At 44.5% G+C, this 12456-nt stretch overlaps 1 pseudogene; it reads left to right on the forward strand.

The window, feature by feature from the left end:
* Nucleotides 1-4599: 4599 nt before the first annotated feature.
* LOC120111584 (dynamin-related protein 4C-like) lies at nt 4600-10343 on the forward strand (annotated as a pseudogene).
* Nucleotides 10344-12456: the final 2113 nt, after the last annotated feature.

A 12456-nucleotide genomic window follows, 5' to 3' on the forward strand; every position in this document is an offset into this window, starting at 1 on the left:
TTTATTGAAGATTTAATTTTAAAAAAATATATTTTTTTTATTTTTAGTTGTTTTAAATATTTAAAAATATTTTTTTGTGAGATGTTTTATTTTTTGGAAGGGTTGTGATTTTTGGAAGAGAATATTGGTTTTTTAAAAGATATGGTATTTTTGAAATATTACATATTTTTAGAACTATTACATTCCTACGGTCTTTTATAATTCATTTCATGCCATTAGTATTCTCTCTTTCGAAATTTTTTTAACTTTTTATTTTTTATATTTTTTTATTTTTTTATTTAATGAGCATTTGAAGGAGCCGATCAAGTCAAGTCTTTTTAGTATTCGTACTCGTTAGAAGAGGATCAAACTAAGCTGGGTTGTTGTATTTTGGGGATGAGATCATTGTAAATCTGTATTATATTCTTAGGACTTTATATGTAAGTTTTTTTTAATTTTCTGAATTTATTTCACTGAATTATTTTTTTATAAAATAATAATATAGCAATTTTTAGGTAATAATTTTTTGAACGGCCTATAAACATGACAATATAGGGATGCACACAATTGATTGCATAAATAATATCACCTTACCTTCTCAAAGTGATGCTATTATGTTTTGAATGATTATAATCACAGCATTATTCTTTGGGATGTTTGGTATTTCTGATGGTCTATATCAATTGCTACTTCAGATTTCAGATGATTCATGAATGACTTTGCTTTTTAAATATCAAGAATGACATAATATTTGATCTAGCTTGCTCTGAGAATTCTTCATGCACCCATGCAGAAGTGTATTCTTGTGTGTTTGATTATCTATTGAATTACGTAAAAAGTATTTGAAATTACATAAGATTCTCTGTCATGTTAAAGTTGTATGGCTTTAATTCAATTGCATGCAACTAAATTTACTTTTAATTATATAGAATTAGAAAGCTATAATTTTTTTTCTTTCTTTTTACAAAAATCAGTTCTTTTATAATGTTATATTGCTCTAAAAAATTGATGCAAATAGATATTTTGCAACTTTAAAAACTATATAGAATTTTTTGTAGATTTAAAATATTTGTAAATATTTTCTGCAACTTTAAAGTCTGTGCAGAATTTTCTGTAGAATTCATGTAGAAAATTATTACAGATTTAAAATCCGTGCAGATTTTCTACGGCATTAAATTCTATGTAATCTATTTTCTGCCATGTTTAATTTTTGTGCAGAATTTTCTACATTTTTAAAATCGATGCAGAAAAGTCTTGTACTTTTAAAATTGTGTAGAAATTACTGTTGTTTTAAAAAATATGTATATATTCAAAATATATATTGGCTTTGAAAAATATGCAGAAATTACAAAATTACATTAGTTGTTATATTTCTTAATGTAGTTATTTAATTTTATTGGTATTATTGATCTTTATTGCATTTATTTCAAAACCTAAAATCTAACTCAAAACCTTATGAATCAAAATAATACTAACTAAAAGATGAATTAGCATATCTGGATTCGTCATAAATTCGTAAGAGATCTCAAAAAGAGTAATGTTATAGATGGGGGACAAAATGGATCATCATGCTCAAGATAGGGGACCATCTCGTTTCGGTCATGCAGGCCTCAACACCAACCAGGTTAGACCTCAGACCCACTGAGAGCTAGTCCTATCTCGAACCTGACCGAAGGCTAAGCAGATCTCGGCCAGATCTCTTTACCGTTATGACCTGTAGCAGGCGCCTCTGGAGTCTAGAACGATGATGCGCCTCGGCCAAGTTCGCGGCATCCTATACGATGACGCGCCTCGGCCCGAGCTTGAGGCGTTCTGCTGTTCAGACCTCAAAGTCAAAGAGGCTAGGCTAATCTCAGGGCCCGCCAAGCCGACCTCGTCAAACATATTATGGCTCCCAAGTCGGTCCAACCTCAACGCCTACTAAGCCGACCTCATCGAATATTTGTTGTGGCCTTCCATGTCGGCACGACCTCAGCACCCTGCCAAGCAGGCAAGGCCGACCTTGGCCCCCGCCAAAGGTCGAGCTAATCTTGCCTAGTACACACCACGACCATGCCCTGCAGCAACCTCACCGCGCTATGCTTCGCTTGACGGCCACTCCAAGACACGTCAACAAAGGACTACACTTTGCTGTCCCAGCCATGCCTGTTGACAAGGGCTATGTCCTGCAGCGCATGCTAGCCCTATACCGTGTGCAGGGACAACTCAAATCGTGTGCCTGAAGCAAGGCTTGTTCGCGCGCCATCTGGCCAACGCCATATCCTCCCATGATGAGGGCAGGCCATACCTCTACCACCTAGGCACCTCCTCGGGGATATAGCCTCCTCAAGTAATGCATAAAGGACTTTTGGCCGACAAATACTCCACGCTAACTTAAGCATCGGAGGTCTCTCACCGAAAACACCGGTAAGGCTTTATGCAGGTACGCCGACGCATGAGAGGTGGCGTCCTTTCTCCGCCTCGATCGGCAACTCCCCCAACTCCTCCGGCGTGGTCACCCTCGGGCCAAATTTGAACCACAACAGTTATTTTCTTGAAATTTGTCAAGTCTGAAAAATACTTGACAGATCATTTAACCAAAGGTTTATCTAAGAGTGAAGTTATAAATTCATCAAGGGAGATGGGGCTTAAGCCTACTATTTGGTCACCGACAATAGATACCCAATCTCTATGATTGGAGATTTCATGAAGGAGGTTCAATGTGGTAGAAATGAAGCTGATTGAGTAATCGTGTCAGAGCACATTTTTCAGAGTATATCTCCTCCAATCCCGATGATGAGTGCTCTTATCAGTGACAAAAATGTATTGGAAAGATTGAGTTATACTCTTAATAAGTCTAAGATAGAAAATTTATAGAGTATTAGGTCACAAATACCTTTAGAAGACTTACCTATGTGAGAAATGGCGTATAGGCCGTGACTCGAGGTTTCAGCTAATTCTAATAAACTTTTGTTGAAAAATCAAGGTACCAAGCGCAAGGCCTTTTAATGGTGCTAATCACATAAAGACCCAATTGATCCATACTGTGTATGTGATAAACAGAAGTCTGAATCAAAGGACTTAATTAAAGGTCTAATCTGCTATGGTTCTTTCAGATAGATGCTATCAACACTAATTGAGGTTCAAGTTCATGGGACTACTCACCTGTTGCACAGTATAAGTTGCCTAGATATTTTACTATATGATTTTCAAAAAAATTAATTCTTTTGTGGAAGATGGTTGGATTTTTAATTTAAAAAATTTAATTTCTTTTTATCCCTTGACCTTTAGTTGTTTTAAATATTTTTAAATATTCTTTTATGACATGTCTCTTTCAGAGGAGTTGTGACTCTTCGGAAGAAAATATTAGCTTTCGGAAAGATACGGTGTTTTTCAAACATTACGTGTCTTCAATACCATCGCATCTTTTCGGTCTTCTAAATAAATTCTTCCGGCATTAATTCTAATCCAATCCAATCTCTTTCTTTTTCACTGTTACTCTGTTTCTCAAGAGTTTTTCCACATGCAGAGTTATTTCTACTCTTTAACTTTTTTGTTTCTATTTTTTTCTTTTTTTTTTGGGGATATATGAAGGAGTCGATAGGATCAAATCTCCTGAGTAATCGTCCTCGTTAGAGGTGGATCAGGCTGAGCCGGATTATTGTACCTTGGGGACGAGATCACTGTAAACCCATACGTAAGGGGCAAAACATATTTTTAGGATAGTGTATATCACATTCTCGATTCGGACAAGCTCTTTTTAATTATCTAAATTTATTTTAATAAACTATTTTTTTTATAAATTAAAAATATAGTAATTTTTAGTGAATAATTTTTTCAACGACCTCTAAGTCAGACCTATCACCTTCAGCTACCGGCCCTACCTCCCGCAGAGCTTCAGCTATCTCTTCGTTGCCTCCCAAGTTGGCTGTCTTCTTCTTTCCGTGGAGACCTGAATCAGCGGTCTCTTTCTTTCTATACTTTTTCGGGTACGAGGGCATCCTTCTGTTTCGTTTTCCAAATTTCTTGCGTAAAGCAAACCCATTTACGATTCCATCCTCTACCTTTTCTTTATTTCGCTTCTCTCTTTTTAAAATACCTTTACCATGGCAACGCTAGTCTGCTTTTTTCATCGCTCTTTCACAATAACCAGGCCACGTGTAACCCTCGTGCAAAATAGTAGTCACCTACATATACATGTATATCCAACCATCGCCCATCCCCCCATTCCCCATGCAACCGGCTACTAGTCTGCATTAGAGATAACAGACTCCTGACCATGGAATGCCGTACCGGCCCGTACCGGCCGGTACGGGCCGGTACGTATCGGTCCGGCCGTGGACCGGTACCGGAACGGATAAAAAACCGGTATTTTCCGATTTTTTATCCGAACCGGCCGGTACGGATGCGTACCGGCCGGTTCGGGCCCGTACCGGCCGGTTCGGAGCCCGTACCGGCCGGTACCGGCCTCGTACCGATTTTTTTTTTTTTAAAAAACTACAGCGCTGCGCGCTGTGATTTTTGAAACCACCGCGTACCGGCCGGTACGGGACCGGTACCAGCCGGTACGTACCGGACCGGACCGGTACCGTCCGGCCACCGGTACGCCGACCGGTACCGGTATGGCGGACCTTGCTCCTGACTATTCCCTTCACAGCCTTGACTACTCTCCCTCTCGTCCTGCGTTCACTCTGAAACAGGAGATGGCCAATTCTACGAAAATAGCGGTAGATATGGTCGAAGCTGAAGCCAAGAGCTCGACTGCCCTCGCCTCCTCCTTCAACGACCACATCCGCCCCATCCTCGACGCCGTCGACCGCCTTCGCCAGCTCAATGTGATGCAGGAGGGCATAGAGCTCCCGACCATCGTCGTCGTTGGCGACCAATCCAGCGGCAAATCCAGCGTCCTCGAGTCTCTCGCCGGCATCAGCCTCCCTCGTGGCCAGGGCATCTGCACCCGGGTCCCTCTCATCATGCGCCTCCAAGACGATCCTTCCCTTTCCCAGCCTCAGCTGCAGCTCGAGTACAAAGACAAGGCCATCCCCACCTCGGAAGACGGCATCGCCGACGCCATCATTTCAGCCACCGACGATATTGCCGGCAAAGGCAAAGGCATATCCAACACGCCGCTCACTCTTGTCGTCAGGAAGAGAGGCGTGCCCGACCTCACTATGGTGGACTTGCCCGGAATCACCCGTGTCCCCGTCCATGGGCAGCCCGACAACATCTACGAGCAGATATCGAACATAATCATGGAGTACATCGCCCCCAAAGCAAGCATCATTCTGAATGTTTTGTCGGCCACCGTGGACTTCCCGACCTGCGAATCGATCCGGATGTCGCAGAGCGTCGACCGGACCGGCGAGCGGACCCTGGCCGTCGTCACCAAAGTTGACAAGGCCCCCGAGGGATTGCTCGAGAAGGTGTCCGCCGACGATGTCAACATAGGCCTTGGGTACGTGTGCGTCCGCAACCGCATCGGTGACGAGTCCTACGAGCAGGCCCGAGCCGAGGAGAGGAACCTGTTCGAGAGTCACCCTCTTCTTTCGAGGATCGACAAGTCCATCGTGGGGATCCCTGTTCTGGCTCAGAGGCTGATGCAAAGAGGCTCAGAGGCTGATGCATTGCAAAGAGCCTGCCCGACATAGTGAAGAAGATCAACGAGAAGCTCAGCCAGCACATCTCGGAGCTCGATGAAATGCCCGAGAATCTCCACAGCATAGGGGATGCCATGAGGGTTTTGCTCCACATGTTAAGCACGTCGAAGGAGTCCCTTAGGAGACTGCTCATCAGAGGGGAGTTTGATGAGTTCCCTGACGATGCCAGCATGCATGCCACTGCTCGGATGGCCGAGATGCTCGCCAAATTCTTTAAGGAGCTGCCCTCCGATTGCCCGAGCGCCGACGAAAGATTTCTGATGGAAGAGATTGCTGTTCTGGAGGAGGCTAAGGGGATTAATGGACTCCCCAATTTCCTACCTCGGCACGCTTTCCTCAACCTCCTCAGGAGGAAGGTGAGGATATATCTCACGCTCCCGGTGAGTTTGTTCGGAAGGTTTGGGCCTACATTGAGGAGGTTGTGATCAGGGTGCTGCTGCACCACTCCGAGAACTATCCCCAGATTCAACCTATGGTTCGAAGGGCAGCACAGAATCTGGTAGGGAATATGAGAAACCAGTCTTGCCATTTTATGAGTGAGGCCATCGAGATGGAAATGGTAGCCGACTACACTTCCTCTCCAGACTACATGAAAAAATGGACTGAGCTGATGGACGGTCGCGATGGCTTCATAGCAGCCATCGAGAATTACTATGGGCCAAACAGCATTGAATTGAAAGGTCTTGGAGTAGTCGAAGTTGGGCATATGAGACAGTACGCGGCCATGGCTGTAATGTCCGGGCCCACAACCTACTAGGCCCAATAAGAAATAGGCCCAGTCAGGGGTTTGGGCCCAAATTTTTACTGTGGGCAGTATTATTATAATGGCAACCAGGAAGAGGTTGCCACCTCCTGTTAAGAAACGAAAGGATAAGACCGACAGGGGAGAGGTAGCTAGGGTCACCTCACGCCCCAAGTGGTAAGCCAGGCACCATGGCAGAACATCACCTCACGCCCCAAGTGGTAAGCCAGGCACCATGGCAGAGCAGGGAGAGGCGGCTAGGGTCACCTCACGCCCCAAGTGGTGAGCCAGGCACCATGGCAGAGCAGGGGGCAGCTGTTAGTCCCGGAGCCAGAGGGTAGGGGGGATGGAACTTCACAGAAGGAAATCCCCAGCCATGCAAACCCTGGGACGGTGACCTCACCCCCTGCTGGCAGCCGATTCCGGCGCGCCTGAGACAGGGGGGCGGCTGACAGTCCCGGAGCAAGGAGGAAAGGAGAGGATGGGACCTCTTAGACCGGTTATTTAAGCCTCTGCCGGGAACCCCAAGTCACAGACCCCCTAGAACACTGAACGAGAGAGAGAGAGAGCCGAAGCCCTGGAGCCGAAGGCGAAGGAGCCCTGAAGCTCCAAGAGGAAAGAGGGACTACAAGGGGGGAGGTACTGCCCGACTGAAACCGACTAAAACCAGGTATGGACCCCTGTTAATAAAATTTTAAAGCATGGAGAAACCCTCTGTGGAGGATTCTCCCCTCTGTTTCAACCATGAAACAGAGAGGAGGAGACCGGCAGAAGGGAGAAGGGTCACGGGCCGGACCCATAGACCCCGGACCGGCCTGAGAATGGCCGCGGCCCAAGACCAGGCCCGATGACCACTCGGGCCGAGCCGCCTGCAGGGCACCGCAGCCTCGGCTGCGGCTACCCTAGGGCTCGGGGGGCAACCCGGGCCGCCAGATCTGGCCGGGATGACAACAGAGGCGACCACAGGGCCGCCAGCCCCAGCCGGACCACCACCTCTTCTCCGGCAAGGGGTGGTGGTGCCGGAAGGAAAAACAAAAAAAAAAAAATTTAGAATGAACTCACCGGACCGAAGAGGCTTCATCCTTGGACCCCGGCCTTACCTCACCGTGGTCGGAGCAGGGGGAGATCTCCCGGAGGAGATCCAGCCGCGACCCTACTCCCCGGCACTCCTCCTCTTCTCCGGCATCGCTTCGGAGAAGAGGAAGGGGGGGCCGGCCTTTCTTCCGCCGGTGCTCCGGGGGGAAGCTCCGCCTCGGTCGGTGGATCGGAGGGGAGCCTCGTCTCCCCGGTCGCCTGCGAGAGAAGAAAGGGAGGAGACGGAGGGTTCGGTGGGGACGAAAGGCCGAAAGGGCTAGGGCTTTCGGTCGGAAACGAGGAGAAAGAGAGAAAAGGAGAGGAAAAGAGTGGAAGAGAGAAAAGAAGAGGGAGTGCCCGAGAGAGAGAGGAGGCCGTAGGAGAAGAAGAGGGCCGGAGGACCGGCCGGAGGCATGGGTTCGGCGGAGACGAAGGAGAAAGAGAGGAGAGAGTGGAGAGCGGGAGATGAGGAGGCGGAAGCCTCTGGAAGGGGGGAGAAAAACCCTGATAACGGGTTTGCGGGTCGGATCCGAATCCGAACCCGCAACCCGTTAAGCCCAAAGAAAAAAGAAAAAGAAAAAGAAAAAGGAAAAGGGTTTAGCCAATTTGACTAAACCCGAGCCCAATCAAATTGGGCTAAGCCTGGACAAGCCAGACTATAAAGTTAACCAAAATTAAGCCCAAATGGAATGAGGCCCAAACCCAATTCGGCTGGGATTGGTCCTAACAAACCAAATTAGTGGAAATAAGCCCAATTCAAGCCCAATGTGACTAATTTGGGGCCAAATTGACCCCAGATTAATCCTAACTCAGGCCCAAATAAACCACGGTGACCCTAAACTCGGAATTAAACCCAATTAAGTTGGGGATTAAGCTTATTGACCAATTAGCAGGCCAATTAACCCATATGGACCCAATTAAGGTTCCAATACGGATGCATTAGACTTGGGCTATAGTTTGGGTAGGATCCAAACAAGTAAAAAGGAAATAATATGCTTACTATGATGTGATTTTAGGTGACTCAGGATCCGTCACCAGGACGTGAGAAATTTGGGAGAAAGCGAATCACTGTAAGTAACTTGTTTTAATCTTGTTGTGAATCATGTATGTAAGTGGCCTGTCCTAATCTTTTATGGATCATACATGAAATTTAACATGTTATGCATGTACTGTAGGCTAAGAACGATATGGGTATCTGACATGCTCTAGTTACACAAGATATGATGATATATGCTTTATATTCCGTTATGCCTACAAAATACTGGGATTACATTACATGCTAAGATATGAGTTATGAAATATGAACATGAGTGGTACATGTCAGTCACATAATTCATAGTTGTGCACATATTATGTTTTCATAGCTCTTGTGATACATGCAAAATGAATTGAATTCCATATTATGATTTTTATTAGCATGAGTTTAAAGAATGATAATGATTTGCTCTAGCTGCATATTGCTTGTAAAGGGGTACCTAAGAACTCCTAATGCTACGGGCCGAATGCAACTGAGCCGGCCTTGCCAGTGGCCGATAATGACTGAGCCAGCCCCGCCAGTGGCCGACTAATAACTGAGCAGGCCCCGCCAGTGACCAATAATGAATTCGCCGTAGCATCTATGAGGTACTACCTATACGAAGCATTATTTACGAACTCTTAAGAGCTACTGACCCAATGTAACTGAGCCGGCCTTGCCAGTGGCCGAGAATGACTGAGCCAGCTCCGCCAGTGGCCGCCTAATAACTGAGCCGGTCCCGCCAGTGGCCAAGAATGACTTCGCAGTAACATTTAAGAGCATGACCACGGCATGCCGGTGGCACGATTTTTCCTACATGTGCATATTACATGATTTCTTGATATTGTAGAATACTGTTTTATTTACTCAGCATGGATATTTTATTATGATGATTTATTAGATAACGTACATGTCAGCTTCTCAAACCCTGATAAGCATGGTTAGCATTTTTAGTTGATTCGACAAGATTATGCAGGATTACTTACTGAGCCGTGTAGCTCATGCCTGTTCATTTACGTTTTTTTTTTCAGATCACCACCAGTGACAGCTGCTAGAAGCATTTTTTCTTTTGCAACAGGGCTTCCTTATTTTTGGGATGATATGAATAAACTTTTGTGTATATAAACTATGTAGAAGCTCTGTACTTTATATGAACCAGTCTGTTGTAATACCTTCTTTTGATATATGCAAGTTTGACTGCTTTTGACTACCTGTTGACCATGTACGAGGCTGCGTGCTATTGTGGGCAGTAGTCGGCAATAGCACGGCCGTGTCACGAATCCGGATCCGGGGCGTGACAATGGCGGAGCAGGCGTTTGACATGAGAATGAGGATCCTAGCGTATTGGAAGATCGTGGTGCTTCGGCTTGTGGATACCCTGGCCCTGCGCATCATATACAGGGTACATTGCTTGGTGGAGAGAGAAATGGAGAAGGAAATTGTAGGCGATCTGGTGGGGCCACGAATGGCTGGCTTGGAGAGGATGCTTGACGAATCTCCAGCAACTGCAGCGAAGCGTGAACGACTCCGGAAGAGTATTGAGCTGATGAAGGAATCCAAGGAGGTCGTGACAGAGATCATGGATCGTGTGGTGACTACAGTTAACTGAGGTTCTTTTTTTTTATCTTGTTTGCTTCTGATGGACGGTACTTGGTGGGGACGTTTGATATTTGGAGTCACTTTTTCGTGTCTTTCCCTTGCTCGGGTCTTTAATACTTGCTTTGTATCTGTGTTTAATTAGTAAAATATAAAATACTTACTACATTCTTTAAACTTTCAAACCTCATAAAAAAAAAAGTGTCTATAGTTGGCCTTTTCTTTTTTTGGCCAGATTCTTCAAATTAGGTGCAACTGAGATCATGAGTAGAAGATTTGGAGCGGACATCTCGGTTAGCCTTTAATTCTTTGGCCAGATCCTTCAAATAAGGTGCGACTGAGATTGTGGATAAAAGATTTGGAGTGGACGCCTGCATCACGTTCTCTAAACAAGGACGGGCTAAGCCATGTAAATATGAATGAATAGATCAAGTAGGCAAAAAGCATATGTGAAATCCCTCGCAACCCAATTCCTCGATAAAAGATGCCATCTCTTAAAGCCTTATTACTGCGTCCAGCGCATTCGCTCATAAGCTGATGAATGGAATCCAAAGGTAAGCTAGCTGAAGCAAGATATCTTGCTGCATCATGCTTCACCTCAGCCAACGAAAAGGTCGACTCCGCCGCCTGTTGCGCCCAAGTCTCTCTCTGTCTTTTCTCCTGCTTACGCCGACCCGGTTTCTTGGGAGTCACTCGACGTTAGCAGCAGAAAAACCATCGGAAATTAAGGGGCACAGAGGGAAGGTCCCGGACATTGTTTAATCCAGCATCTACTTATTTGTTTTATTATTCCAATTATTTTTTCTCTGTGGCCAGATGGCAGCTGCTGCAAGCGTACTGCAAAAGTTACATATATTTGTTGAGCCATTTCATTTGTGACAGAAGTCGCCTTGATATTGATATAACAGAAAATAATATCCATTTTACGCTACAAACTTTGGCCTGAGGTGCACTCTATGTTTTCACGGCCATATGCATCATTTATGCCATAATTTAACAGGGTGCAGGGTGCCAATTGATGCTCAATGTTCATTCATATCTATCTCAACATAAAGGTTCAGTTATTATATGACAGAGAGATTCGAGCTAAAGCTGAACTTTTTTAAATTTATTGTCCAAGCTTGGCTCCTTTCTTGATTGAATGAACTTGTTATCAAGTTGACTTGATTTTCTATTTAATTTTGAAGGTCAAAAGAATTTTGATTTCCGCTTGTTTACAAGTTGAGCCTAAAGCGATACGGCTCATTTCCTAATCAAACAAAGTTCAGTCGAATTTGTCATCAAGTCAAGCTCAATCTTAGGCTAAACTCATTACCTGTGGGGATGGTTGAGGTCTATCCTCTAGATAGATCGACATTGATATTCAATTTGTATCGTCCAAAATTTTTATTTTCCATTCTTGATTTCGATGGCCATTTAATGCTAATTCCCATTCATGCGTATAAGTGCATTTAGGAATAGGCATTCGTATGTAACATGCATTAATTTGTACAGAATAAATAAAATTTGAAGGAAAAAGAAAAATAGGACTAGTTATGCATGAAGACCAAATGTAAAATATTACCTCTATATAGCTTGCTATGCGAGAGAAACTTCTTGCTTTATACACTGTTGCAAAACAAGGTTAGCCCATGCTAGGTTTTTGCGTTCTCTGCGACGAGTGAGAGACACAATCACATTTTCCTCAGCTGTCCCTTCTCCAAAACTGTAAGGAGAACAATAAAAAAAATGCCTCAATTTCTTCCCACCAAATTGTCGTAATGAGGACGACTGCTTTTATAAGTCTCTGGATGCTGCGGATGGAGAGAAACAACCGAATCTTCTAAAATATGAAGCAAGAAGCCCACGCCTTAATCTATGCCATCTTAGAAATCTTTAACAACTGATCCACTCGGCTATTGCTTTGGGTGTCTGCATCTACAAATTGTAACTCAGATTCCTTGCTTATTTTGCTACCACCTTTTTTTTTTTTCCTGATTTTCCTTGTTTTCTCTTAATCTTCCTACTTTGTAATCTTCTGATTTCACCTTTTAGTGAAATCACTGGGCAGCTATCCTTAAAAAACAACAATAATTAAAAATAGAACTGGATGGCTCTATTAGGGTTTCCCTACCTACTGTAAAGGAAATAGCTGTGCTGATTGGCTTGCCAACTATGCTGCAGATCATAATCATAAGGGTGTGGGATGATACCTGGGACTGATATTTGAGGATTGAGTTTGCCGATAGGAGTAGGCTTCCTTATCTCACAACCACGTTATCCTTGCTTCTTATTACCCTAACTAGAGCTGATGGTGGGTTGGGCATGGGCATAAAAAAAGATGAAATTTTGAATACGTCTGGGCCAAAATCCTTTTAGGCCCGAGGCCCGGCCCACGATCCCAACCCTCGGGAGAAAAAAGGGGGAAAAAAAGA

This window comes from Phoenix dactylifera, chromosome 5 (assembly GCF_051530095.1).
Source record: "Phoenix dactylifera cultivar Ajwa chromosome 5, Ajwa_hap1_PhDact_Kaust_v1.1, whole genome shotgun sequence".
In the NCBI taxonomy this organism is placed as follows: Eukaryota; Viridiplantae; Streptophyta; class Magnoliopsida; order Arecales; family Arecaceae; genus Phoenix; species Phoenix dactylifera.